This window comes from Rhynchophorus ferrugineus, unplaced genomic scaffold (genome assembly GCF_030347505.1).
Source record: "Rhynchophorus ferrugineus isolate W39M unplaced genomic scaffold, kcgeb_rfMv2 rfM10, whole genome shotgun sequence".
NCBI classification, from domain to species: domain Eukaryota; kingdom Metazoa; phylum Arthropoda; class Insecta; order Coleoptera; family Curculionidae; genus Rhynchophorus; species Rhynchophorus ferrugineus.
The window spans coordinates 27124351-27139180 of NW_027472589.1; the positions used below are offsets into that span (position 1 = coordinate 27124351).

At 34.3% G+C, this 14830-nt stretch overlaps 1 protein-coding gene across 4 annotated transcripts in view; it reads left to right on the forward strand.

Moving 5' to 3' along the window:
• LOC143203948 (discoidin domain-containing receptor 2) overlaps positions 1-14830 on the forward strand; it is a 146674-nt gene that overhangs the window by 79601 nt on the left and 52243 nt on the right. For 2 of the 4 annotated variants that reach the window (XM_076416287.1, XM_076416288.1), the window contains exon 2: positions 77-172. The exons of the other annotated variants lie outside the window; for them this stretch is intronic. The gene's annotated coding sequence lies outside the window, so the exon portion shown is untranslated. The remainder of the gene's footprint in view (positions 1-76; positions 173-14830) is intronic. 4 annotated transcript variants of the gene reach the window in all.

Sequence of the window (14830 nt, forward strand, 5' to 3'; positions counted from 1 at the left end):
TTGTTCATACATGTATGTATTATTCTTCATATCAAATTCTTTTCGATCACAGTACTAAAATTGAATTTTTTTCCAGGTACTTCAATCTTCATAAGAGATTTTTCACAAAACTAGAAGTGACCAAAGCAAGAAATAGTTGGAACTAACGTTGTCTGTTGAATAAGAGGTTAAGGTAGGAAAACTCAACAATTCTAGTTCACAACATACGTAAAAAAATAAATGGACGAAAGGCTTTTGAAGTTTTCGTTTATATTTTCACAATAGATTTAGAGGCTAGTCGCCATTTGCTATAAAAATGTTTAAAAAAAATTTTTCGGAAGGAAGAAATCATATGTTCTTCAACAATGTTTATTGATATGCCGTTAAATATATAAAACCTTTGGAAATTTTAAAACTAACGTTTTAACAGGTCAATTGAAAAGTCCCCGGCCTGACACATAGATAAGCCTCAAAAGATGCGTGTATAAATTTGACAGTTGTCGGATCATTAGTTCGTGAATTATAGCATTTTGGGTGAAGCAACTTTTGTTATTGTGAAAAAAGTGGATAAAAAGGAATTTCGAGTGTTGATAAAATATTGCTTTTTGAATTGTAAAAATACAGTTGAAGCAAAAACTTGGCTTAATGCCGAGTTTCCGGACACTGCCCCAGGAAAATCAACCTTCAAGGATTGATATGCTAAGTTTAGACGTGGTGAAGTGACCACCGAAAACGGTGAACGCGGTGGACACCCAAAAGGGGTTGTTACCGAAGAAAACATTTAAAAAACCCACAAAATGATTTTGAATTACCGTAAATTGAAATTGAATGAAATAGCAAACACTCTAAAGATATCAACTGAACATGTACATCATATAATTTATAAATATTTTGGTATGATAAAGCTCTGTGCAAAGTGGGTGCCGCGCGAGCTCACTTTTGACCAAAAATAACGACGAGTTGCTGATTCGGAGCAGTGCTTGAAGATGATCAAGCGTAATAAACCCGAAATTTTGCATCGATATGTGACAATGGATGAAACATGCCTCCATCATTTCACTCCGAAGTCCAATCGACAGTCATCCGAGTGGACTGCACACGATGAACCCGCTCCAAAGCGTGGGAAAACGCAACAGTCGACTGGCAAGGTTATGGCGTCTGTACTTTGGGATGCGCATGGAATAAGTTTCATTGACTACCTTGAAAAAGGATGAACCATCAACAGCGATTGGACCGTTTGAAAGACGAAAACGCCAAAAAGGGTCGCATTTGAAGGAAAAGAAAATGCTATTTCACCAAGACAATGCACCGTGTCACAAGTCAGTGAAAACGATAGCAAAAATCCATGAATTGGGCATCGAATTGCTTCCTCATCCACCGTATTCTCCAGATCTGCAAAAAAATATGTTTTACTATGGTAGGGCGGAGACTTTTCAATTGACCTGTTACAATACCAAGACATCACTTCAAACAGACCCACCCCCGTATACAAAGAACAGTTAATTGCGTTTTATTAGTGGTTCGAACCACCGAGACGTTCGTGCGCTCGATCGACGTAATATTCCGGCAGAAACATCCATAAAACCCGAACAATACCACCGAAGCGACCGTATAATAAAAAACTACAATTTTTAACTCGTTAATCCACACGCGGGGTAATAATTTGTGCCCCGAACCAAGTCGACCCCCGACCACTTCATGAATATTTAATTGCCCGCCGTGGCCCTCTCTTGCCTCTGACGAAATCTCTCCTGTCTCATTTGTTTACGAGACGAGAAATAAAAACAAAAAAGATCGTGCGCGGCTTCCCCGACCCGGGTCAAACGACCGAACCGATGCAAGAACAACAAACCATCATTGGTAACGATCGTAAACCCATTAAAACCATTTAAATCCGACAATTAATGTCTCCCGGCTTGATTTTGTTTTATGGCGTGCTTTAATAGACGAGTAAATATGGCGTCAAGAGGTCAGAGTTGGAGCAGCGTTATATTCGGAGGGTTACTGATCATTTTATGGATGGATAGATGGATAGATGGAGTCGGGCAGAATACATGACTTACTTTAATTAAAATACAAATTTCAAAATGCTTTTAAGTTGTGTATTTTAAATATAAAATACAAATTACAGACTGGTGGAGGTTATAGAACAATCGTCTACAACATTTCTGGTTCTGTGTCATACTCTTCCTGTTTTTCGTCTTTCTTTTATCAATTCCCTAATAATTCGAAGGGGTAATTTACCTCATTCTGATTTATTTCTTGATGTCTGTGTAGCTTCTTTCGCAGTAGACCGAATTTGTTCAATTATATTTCGGGTTCGCAGCTCAAGATCGTCTACACTAGAGTCTAACGTTTAAACTGATTTGTTCCTGCGTTATAAATCTAAATGTGTCCTAGTTAGTAAATGTGTTAGTGCGCCTAGTGTTAACAATACTGGAGTGTGATCAGATGATAGTTCGCATAAGCTCTCTATTTTTGTTTGATTTAGTCAGATGCCTTTCGAAATGTAAAAGTCCAGTAGGTTTATTACTGTCGGTAGGCCAGTAAGTGGGTTCGCGTCCTGAATGATTGCTTCGAGTCATTCGTTTCCTTTTCCAGGTGCTTATTAATCGTGAACTCCAGGCTGAATGTTTCATATTAAAGTCCACTCCAATAATAAATCTTCACTACATAGTATAAAACAAAGTCGCCTTTTCTGTCGTTATATCCCTATGTGCGCTTAAATCTTTAAAACTACGCAACGGATTTTGATGCGGTTTTTTTCAATAGATAGAGTGATTCAAGAGGAAGGTTTATATGTATAATACATGCATAATATACTAAGGCAACATTGCTAATTTTAGAGGTTTCTAACGTGATGTCGTAAATTAACCTATTTTTTTAGGCTTATTTAGCAATTAGCAAAAACGCTGCCTAACCCTACGAGTTAGATCAAATTAATGTACTACAGTATTGTACACCATAAAAAGGTCTACAAAAAAGTCCGCGATGGTATATGTTTATCTTTTAGGGATAACCCACATTAACCATTTTTATTGTTTACTTTTTACGTGAGAAAATGGCTTATTGACGAAGCTGTTTTAAGCAATACGGCATTAATCCTTATCGAATTAAGTACCTTAAATACAGTGTGCAATTAACATAGATCAATATGGTTCCTTACAGCATGTAAATTAAACAAATATTTTCGGAGATATTACAAATTTAAAATTTGCGTTTAAAAATGTGTAATGTAATAAAAATTGTATGAATTTAGATATTCCAAAGATAGCAGGAAATCTTCATAGTAAGTATAGGGGAAGAGGAATTGTTTTACTCCAAATTTAATGCGTGCAGGCCAAGGGCAGTAATGAATGAACCAAAAATACTGGATCGATTTTAATCATGTTTTCATTGAGTGACATAGGCATATATATTTTATGCCCGTGCAAAGTCGGAGCGGGCCGCTATGTTTTTATATACAACGTTCATATTTTTTCTGTAGTGTATTTAATTTAGTATCAGCATCAGTTTCAGTGTGAATTCCACCGAACAATTTCATCATGTCGACGATGATTAGCTCGTTGGTTACAGTTTCCTGCTTTTTAATTTTAATTTGTTTATCGCTAGATTTTTGCCGTGGGAATTGTATAGTACTCTCCGATGAACAGTCTCTTGTTGGGGAATGAATAATCTTTGTTCTCAAGTCCTGACGAGTTTTCCTGAACACAGTTTCAACTCCACTTAACTACAACAGGAATCGCTTGGGGTAACTGCGGAACTGTTGCTAATCCAACGCCAACCTATCTTCTCCTCTTGATATGGTGAACAGGTTGTCAAGATCAAAATATTGCTTCGTTCACTAATAAATTAAAATACGCCCCAAGCTTTGTCAGGTTTCCTTTATCATACTGCCAAATTAAAATTAATTAAGTGTCATTTGTCACTATTATTGAATTATCTCTAGTGTTCCTCAGTAAAAGCTCTGATTGAACACATGTTATATTACTTCAGTTCAATTTAGAAACTCAATTTGGAAAAAGTGGGTTTTTCTTATTCTTCACTCTTCACTAATTTTTTTTAATTGTCAACATCATCAATTGATTGACGTCTACTGCTGTCAATATTGAACTTGCTCGTGTATTTAAAATCAATTATATAAAATTGCCATAATAAAAGACTTTAAATTACAAATAGGAACTTCATCTTTGTTAAATAATTATTTTCCATATTTGGCTTTACAGTCAGCATGTCTAAAATGCAAACTACGAACCTATTAGGTCTTAGTTGAGCATTTAAACTTCTAATATAGAGCAGGATAACCTTGGAAAATAATTTCTTCATTATATTCCAACACTTTGGCGTATAACCAAAATATTAAGAAATTCTGCTGCTACATAAAATATTTCAACATTCTAGGAAATACTACAGAATGTACCTAATTACACAAATTTTCCAAAAAAAAAAACAGTATTTCCTCAATCTAATAAATGGAAATATTACTTCAGCATTTTTTCTAAAAATTAATTACGCCAAATTTGTCAGTCACGTTAATTTTACACTAATGCGGTAAAACAAAAAGTCAAACTCTGTGCCATATGCACCCATTTAAGATCTCCTTCTTTAATATCTATATTTTGTACGTGCGAGTGGACGTGCATCAAAGACGAGCGGATATTTCAGGTCCAGGCCTCAATAATGGAAACGATCGAGTGCTCGATGTTACTTTTGATGTTGATGTTGCTTCTGGTTCGCTATAATTAATGCCGTTTCCGTGGAATTATTGACGTATTCTCATCTGGTTTTGAAGTATCGGTATTTATAGTTCGATTCGGTATCCTCGTTTTTCTAAGTCGGTGCTATAACTCGAAATTTATACTGTGCTTTCAAACTAAAATATGGCAACTTATAGATAAAGGTGATGGCGAATGGTATTTTAAAATAGAAATTGAGATATACTAGTACACTGTGTCTATTTATAACTTTTTGTACTTATACCTGTGGTGGTGTAGGAATTATATTTGAGGTCCTTTGTATCATGTTCCATATGTACAAATTCGGTAAATTGAATCTGAATGAAATTGCAGACGCTCAAAGATATCAACTGAACGTATACATCATATCATTCACGAATATTTGGGTATGACAAATCTGTGTACAAAGTGGGTGCCGCGCGAACTCACTTTGGACCAAAAACAACGACGAGTTGATTATTCATATATTCATAAAATTAATGCCATTTCCGTGGAATTATTGACGTATTCTCATCTGGTTGTGAAGTATCGGTATTTATAGTTCGATTCGGTATCCTCGTTTTTCTAAGTCGGTGCTATAACTCGAAATTTATACTGTGCTTTCAAACTAAAATATGGCGACTTATAGATAAAGGTGATGGTGATGGCGAATGGTATTTTAAAATAGAAATTGAGATATACTAGTACACTGTGTCTATTTATACCTTTTGTACTTGTACCTGTGGTGGTGTAAGAATTATATTTGATGTCCTTTGTATCATATTCCATATGTACAAATTTGGTAAATTGAAACTGAATGAAATAGCAGACGCTCTAAAGATATCAACTGAACGTGTACATCATATCATTCACGAATATTTGGGTATGACAAATCTGTGTACAAAGTGGGTGCCGCGCGAACTCACTTTGGACCAAAAACAACGACGAGTTGATTATTCATATATTCATAAAATTAATGCCATTTCCGTGGAATTATTGACGTATTCTCATCTGGTTGTGAAGTATCGGTATTTATAGTTCGATTCGGTATCCTCGTTTTTCTAAGTCGGTACTATAACTCGAAATTTATACTGTGCTTTCAAACTAAAATATGGCAACTTATAGATAAAGGTGATGGTGATGGCGAATGGTATTTTAAAATAGAAATTGAGATATACTAGTACACTGTGTCTATTTATAACTTTTTGTACTTATACCTGTGGTGGTGTAGGAATTATATTTGAGGTCCTTTGTATCATGTTCCATATGTACAAATTCGGTAAATTGAATCTGAATGAAATTGCAGACGCTCAAAGATATCAACTGAACGTATACATCATATCATTCACGTACATTTGGGTATGAAAAAGCTGTGTGCAAAGTGGGTGCCGCGCGAGCTCACTTTGGGCCAAAAACAACGACGATTTGATGATTCATATATTCATATAATTAATGCCGTTTCCGTGGAATTATTGACGTATTCTCATCTGGTTGTGAAGTATCGGTATTTATAGTTCGATTCGGTATCCTCGTTTTTCTAAGTCGGTACTATAACTCGAAATTTATACTGTGCTTTCAAACTAAAATATGGCAACTTATAGATAAAGGTGATGGTGATGGCGAATGGTATTTTAAAATAGAAATTGAGATATACTAGTACACTGTGTCTATTTATACCTTTTTGTACTTATACCTGTGGTAGTGTAGGAATTATATTTGATGTCCTTTGTATCATATTCCATATGTACAAATTTGGTAAATTGAAACTGAATGAAATAGCAGACGCTCTAAAGATATCAACTGAACGTGTACATCATATCATTCACGAATATTTGGGTATGACAAATCTGTGTACAAAGTGGGTGCCGCGCGAACTCACTTTGGACCAAAAACAACGACGAGTTGATTATTCATATATTCATAAAATTAATGCCATTTCCGTGGAATTATTGACGTATTCTCATCTGGTTGTGAAGTATCGGTATTTATAGTTCGATTCGGTATCCTCGTTTTTCTAAGTCGGTACTATAACTCGAAATTTATACTGTGCTTTCAAACTAAAATATGGCAACTTATAGATAAAGGTGATGGTGATGGCGAATGGTATTTTAAAATAGAAATTGAGATATACTAGTACACTGTGTCTATTTATACCTTTTTGTACTTATACCTGTGGTAGTGTAGGAATTATATTTGATGTCCTTTGTATCATATTCCATATGTACAAATTTGGTAAATTGAAACTGAATGAAATAGCAGACGCTCTAAAGATATCAACTGAACGTGTACATCATATCATTCACGAATATTTGGGTATGACAAATCTGTGTACAAAGTGGGTGCCGCGCGAACTCACTTTGGACCAAAAACAACGACGAGTTGATTATTCATATATTCATAAAATTAATGCCATTTCCGTGGAATTATTGACGTATTCTCATCTGGTTGTGAAGTATCGGTATTTATAGTTCGATTCGGTATCCTCGTTTTTCTAAGTCGGTACTATAACTCGAAATTTATACTGTGCTTTCAAACTAAAATATGGCAACTTATAGATAAAGGTGATGGTGATGGCGAATGGTATTTTAAAATAGAAATTGAGATATACTAGTACACTGTGTCTATTTATACCTTTTTGTACTTATACCTGTGGTAGTGTAGGAATTATATTTGATGTCCTTTGTATCATATTCCATATGTACAAATTTGGTAAATTGAAACTGAATGAAATAGCAGACGCTCTAAAGATATCAACTGAACGTGTACATCATATCATTCACGAATATTTGGGTATGACAAATCTGTGTACAAAGTGGGTGCCGCGCGAACTCACTTTGGACCAAAAACAACGACGAGTTGATTATTCATATATTCATAAAATTAATGCCATTTCCGTGGAATTATTGACGTATTCTCATCTGGTTGTGAAGTATCGGTATTTATAGTTCGATTCGGTATCCTCGTTTTTCTAAGTCGGTACTATAACTCGAAATTTATACTGTGCTTTCAAACTAAAATATGGCAACTTATAGATAAAGGTGATGGTGATGGCGAATGGTATTTTAAAATAGAAATTGAGATATACTAGTACACTGTGTCTATTTATACCTTTTTGTACTTATACCTGTGGTAGTGTAGGAATTATATTTGATGTCCTTTGTATCATATTCCATATGTACAAATTTGGTAAATTGAAACTGAATGAAATAGCAGACGCTCTAAAGATATCAACTGAACGTGTACATCATATCATTCACGAATATTTGGGTATGACAAATCTGTGTACAAAGTGGGTGCCGCGCGAACTCACTTTGGACCAAAAACAACGACGAGTTGATTATTCATATATTCATAAAATTAATGCCATTTCCGTGGAATTATTGACGTATTCTCATCTGGTTGTGAAGTATCGGTATTTATAGTTCGATTCGGTATCCTCGTTTTTCTAAGTCGGTACTATAACTCGAAATTTATACTGTGCTTTCAAACTAAAATATGGCAACTTATAGATAAAGGTGATGGTGATGGCGAATGGTATTTTAAAATAGAAATTGAGATATACTAGTACACTGTGTCTATTTATACCTTTTTGTACTTATACCTGTGGTAGTGTAGGAATTATATTTGATGTCCTTTGTATCATATTCCATATGTACAAATTTGGTAAATTGAAACTGAATGAAATAGCAGACGCTCTAAAGATATCAACTGAACGTGTACATCATATCATTCACGAATATTTGGGTATGACAAATCTGTGTACAAAGTGGGTGCCGCGCGAACTCACTTTGGACCAAAAACAACGACGAGTTGATTATTCATATATTCATAAAATTAATGCCATTTCCGTGGAATTATTGACGTATTCTCATCTGGTTGTGAAGTATCGGTATTTATAGTTCGATTCGGTATCCTCGTTTTTCTAAGTCGGTACTATAACTCGAAATTTATACTGTGCTTTCAAACTAAAATATGGCAACTTATAGATAAAGGTGATGGTGATGGCGAATGGTATTTTAAAATAGAAATTGAGATATACTAGTACACTGTGTCTATTTATACCTTTTTGTACTTATACCTGTGGTAGTGTAGGAATTATATTTGATGTCCTTTGTATCATATTCCATATGTACAAATTTGGTAAATTGAAACTGAATGAAATAGCAGACGCTCTAAAGATATCAACTGAACGTGTACATCATATCATTCACGAATATTTGGGTATGACAAATCTGTGTACAAAGTGGGTGCCGCGCGAACTCACTTTGGACCAAAAACAACGACGAGTTGATTATTCATATATTCATAAAATTAATGCCATTTCCGTGGAATTATTGACGTATTCTCATCTGGTTGTGAAGTATCGGTATTTATAGTTCGATTCGGTATCCTCGTTTTTCTAAGTCGGTACTATAACTCGAAATTTATACTGTGCTTTCAAACTAAAATATGGCAACTTATAGATAAAGGTGATGGTGATGGCGAATGGTATTTTAAAATAGAAATTGAGATATACTAGTACACTGTGTCTATTTATACCTTTTTGTACTTATACCTGTGGTAGTGTAGGAATTATATTTGATGTCCTTTGTATCATATTCCATATGTACAAATTTGGTAAATTGAAACTGAATGAAATAGCAGACGCTCTAAAGATATCAACTGAACGTGTACATCATATCATTCACGAATATTTGGGTATGACAAATCTGTGTACAAAGTGGGTGCCGCGCGAACTCACTTTGGACCAAAAACAACGACGAGTTGATTATTCATATATTCATAAAATTAATGCCATTTCCGTGGAATTATTGACGTATTCTCATCTGGTTGTGAAGTATCGGTATTTATAGTTCGATTCGGTATCCTCGTTTTTCTAAGTCGGTACTATAACTCGAAATTTATACTGTGCTTTCAAACTAAAATATGGCAACTTATAGATAAAGGTGATGGTGATGGCGAATGGTATTTTAAAATAGAAATTGAGATATACTAGTACACTGTGTCTATTTATACCTTTTTGTACTTATACCTGTGGTAGTGTAGGAATTATATTTGATGTCCTTTGTATCATATTCCATATGTACAAATTTGGTAAATTGAAACTGAATGAAATAGCAGACGCTCTAAAGATATCAACTGAACGTGTACATCATATCATTCACGAATATTTGGGTATGACAAATCTGTGTACAAAGTGGGTGCCGCGCGAACTCACTTTGGACCAAAAACAACGACGAGTTGATTATTCATATATTCATAAAATTAATGCCATTTCCGTGGAATTATTGACGTATTCTCATCTGGTTGTGAAGTATCTGTATTTATAGTTCGATTCGGTATCCTCGTTTTTCTAAGTCGGTGCTATAACTCGAAATTTATACTGTGCTTTCAAACTAAAATATGGCAACTTATAGATAAAGGTGATGGTGATGGCGAATGGTATTTTAAAATAGAAATTGAGATATACTAGTACACTGTGTCTATTTATACCTTTTTGTACTTATACCTGTGGTAGTGTAGGAATTATATTTGATGTCCTTTGTATCATATTCCATATGTACAAATTTGGTAAATTGAAACTGAATGAAATAGCAGACGCTCTAAAGATATCAACTGAACGTGTACATCATATCATTCACGAATATTTGGGTATGACAAATCTGTGTACAAAGTGGGTGCCGCGCGAACTCACTTTGGACCAAAAACAACGACGAGTTGATTATTCATATATTCATAAAATTAATGCCATTTCCGTGGAATTATTGACGTATTCTCATCTGGTTGTGAAGTATCGGTATTTATAGTTCGATTCGGTATCCTCGTTTTTCTAAGTCGGTACTATAACTCGAAATTTATACTGTGCTTTCAAACTAAAATATGGCAACTTATAGATAAAGGTGATGGTGATGGCGAATGGTATTTTAAAATAGAAATTGAGATATACTAGTACACTGTGTCTATTTATACCTTTTTGTACTTATACCTGTGGTAGTGTAGGAATTATATTTGATGTCCTTTGTATCATATTCCATATGTACAAATTTGGTAAATTGAAACTGAATGAAATAGCAGACGCTCTAAAGATATCAACTGAACGTGTACATCATATCATTCACGAATATTTGGGTATGACAAATCTGTGTACAAAGTGGGTGCCGCGCGAACTCACTTTGGACCAAAAACAACGACGAGTTGATTATTCATATATTCATAAAATTAATGCCATTTCCGTGGAATTATTGACGTATTCTCATCTGGTTGTGAAGTATCGGTATTTATAGTTGGATTCGGTATCCTCGTTTTTCTAAGTCGGTACTATAACTCGAAATTTATACTGTGCTTTCAAACTAAAATATGGCAACTTATAGATAAAGGTGATGGTGATGGCGAATGGTATTTTAAAATAGAAATTGAGATATACTAGTACACTGTGTCTATTTATACCTTTTTGTACTTATACCTGTGGTAGTGTAGGAATTATATTTGATGTCCTTTGTATCATATTCCATATGTACAAATTTGGTAAATTGAAACTGAATGAAATAGCAGACGCTCTAAAGATATCAACTGAACGTGTACATCATATCATTCACGAATATTTGGGTATGACAAATCTGTGTACAAAGTGGGTGCCGCGCGAACTCACTTTGGACCAAAAACAACGACGAGTTGATTATTCATATATTCATAAAATTAATGCCATTTCCGTGGAATTATTGACGTATTCTCATCTGGTTGTGAAGTATCGGTATTTATAGTTCGATTCGGTATCCTCGTTTTTCTAAGTCGGTACTATAACTCGAAATTTATACTGTGCTTTCAAACTAAAATATGGCAACTTATAGATAAAGGTGATGGTGATGGCGAATGGTATTTTAAAATAGAAATTGAGATATACTAGTACACTGTGTCTATTTATACCTTTTTGTACTTATACCTGTGGTAGTGTAGGAATTATATTTGATGTCCTTTGTATCATATTCCATATGTACAAATTTGGTAAATTGAAACTGAATGAAATAGCAGACGCTCTAAAGATATCAACTGAACGTGTACATCATATCATTCACGAATATTTGGGTATGACAAATCTGTGTACAAAGTGGGTGCCGCGCGAACTCACTTTGGACCAAAAACAACGACGAGTTGATTATTCATATATTCATAAAATTAATGCCATTTCCGTGGAATTATTGACGTATTCTCATCTGGTTGTGAAGTATCGGTATTTATAGTTCGATTCGGTATCCTCGTTTTTCTAAGTCGGTACTATAACTCGAAATTTATACTGTGCTTTCAAACTAAAATATGGCAACTTATAGATAAAGGTGATGGTGATGGCGAATGGTATTTTAAAATAGAAATTGAGATATACTAGTACACTGTGTCTATTTATACCTTTTTGTACTTATACCTGTGGTAGTGTAGGAATTATATTTGATGTCCTTTGTATCATATTCCATATGTACAAATTTGGTAAATTGAAACTGAATGAAATAGCAGACGCTCTAAAGATATCAACTGAACGTGTACATCATATCATTCACGAATATTTGGGTATGACAAATCTGTGTACAAAGTGGGTGCCGCGCGAACTCACTTTGGACCAAAAACAACGACGAGTTGATTATTCATATATTCATAAAATTAATGCCATTTCCGTGGAATTATTGACGTATTCTCATCTGGTTGTGAAGTATCGGTATTTATAGTTCGATTCGGTATCCTCGTTTTTCTAAGTCGGTACTATAACTCGAAATTTATACTGTGCTTTCAAACTAAAATATGGCAACTTATAGATAAAGGTGATGGTGATGGCGAATGGTATTTTAAAATAGAAATTGAGATATACTAGTACACTGTGTCTATTTATACCTTTTTGTACTTATACCTGTGGTAGTGTAGGAATTATATTTGATGTCCTTTGTATCATATTCCATATGTACAAATTTGGTAAATTGAAACTGAATGAAATAGCAGACGCTCTAAAGATATCAACTGAACGTGTACATCATATCATTCACGAATATTTGGGTATGACAAATCTGTGTACAAAGTGGGTGCCGCGCGAACTCACTTTGGACCAAAAACAACGACGAGTTGATTATTCATATATTCATAAAATTAATGCCATTTCCGTGGAATTATTGACGTATTCTCATCTGGTTGTGAAGTATCGGTATTTATAGTTCGATTCGGTATCCTCGTTTTTCTAAGTCGGTACTATAACTCGAAATTTATACTGTGCTTTCAAACTAAAATATGGCAACTTATAGATAAAGGTGATGGTGATGGCGAATGGTATTTTAAAATAGAAATTGAGATATACTAGTACACTGTGTCTATTTATACCTTTTTGTACTTATACCTGTGGTAGTGTAGGAATTATATTTGATGTCCTTTGTATCATATTCCATATGTACAAATTTGGTAAATTGAAACTGAATGAAATAGCAGACGCTCTAAAGATATCAACTGAACGTGTACATCATATCATTCACGAATATTTGGGTATGACAAATCTGTGTACAAAGTGGGTGCCGCGCGAACTCACTTTGGACCAAAAACAACGACGAGTTGATTATTCATATATTCATAAAATTAATGCCATTTCCGTGGAATTATTGACGTATTCTCATCTGGTTGTGAAGTATCGGTATTTATAGTTCGATTCGGTATCCTCGTTTTTCTAAGTCGGTACTATAACTCGAAATTTATACTGTGCTTTCAAACTAAAATATGGCAACTTATAGATAAAGGTGATGGTGATGGCGAATGGTATTTTAAAATAGAAATTGAGATATACTAGTACACTGTGTCTATTTATACCTTTTTGTACTTATACCTGTGGTAGTGTAGGAATTATATTTGATGTCCTTTGTATCATATTCCATATGTACAAATTTGGTAAATTGAAACTGAATGAAATAGCAGACGCTCTAAAGATATCAACTGAACGTGTACATCATATCATTCACGAATATTTGGGTATGACAAATCTGTGTACAAAGTGGGTGCCGCGCGAACTCACTTTGGACCAAAAACAACGACGAGTTGATTATTCATATATTCATAAAATTAATGCCATTTCCGTGGAATTATTGACGTATTCTCATCTGGTTGTGAAGTATCGGTATTTATAGTTCGATTCGGTATCCTCGTTTTTCTAAGTCGGTACTATAACTCGAAATTTATACTGTGCTTTCAAACTAAAATATGGCAACTTATAGATAAAGGTGATGGTGATGGCGAATGGTATTTTAAAATAGAAATTGAGATATACTAGTACACTGTGTCTATTTATACCTTTTTGTACTTATACCTGTGGTAGTGTAGGAATTATATTTGATGTCCTTTGTATCATATTCCATATGTACAAATTTGGTAAATTGAAACTGAATGAAATAGCAGACGCTCTAAAGATATCAACTGAACGTGTACATCATATCATTCACGAATATTTGGGTATGACAAATCTGTGTACAAAGTGGGTGCCGCGCGAACTCACTTTGGACCAAAAACAACGACGAGTTGATTATTCATATATTCATAAAATTAATGCCATTTCCGTGGAATTATTGACGTATTCTCATCTGGTTGTGAAGTATCGGTATTTATAGTTCGATTCGGTATCCTCGTTTTTCTAAGTCGGTACTATAACTCGAAATTTATACTGTGCTTTCAAACTAAAATATGGCAACTTATAGATAAAGGTGATGGTGATGGCGAATGGTATTTTAAAATAGAAATTGAGATATACTAGTACACTGTGTCTATTTATACCTTTTTGTACTTATACCTGTGGTAGTGTAGGAATTATATTTGATGTCCTTTGTATCATATTCCATATGTACAAATTTGGTAAATTGAAACTGAATGAAATAGCAGACGCTCTAAAGATATCAACTGAACGTGTACATCATATCATTCACGAATATTTGGGTATGACAAATCTGTGTACAAAGTGGGTGCCGCGCGAACTCACTTTGGACCAAAAACAACGACGAGTTGATTATTCATATATTCATAAAATTAATGCCATTTCCGTGGAATTATTGACGTATTCTCATCTGGTTGTGAAGTATCTGTATTTATAGTTCGATTCGGTATCCTCGTTTTTCTAAGTCGGTGCT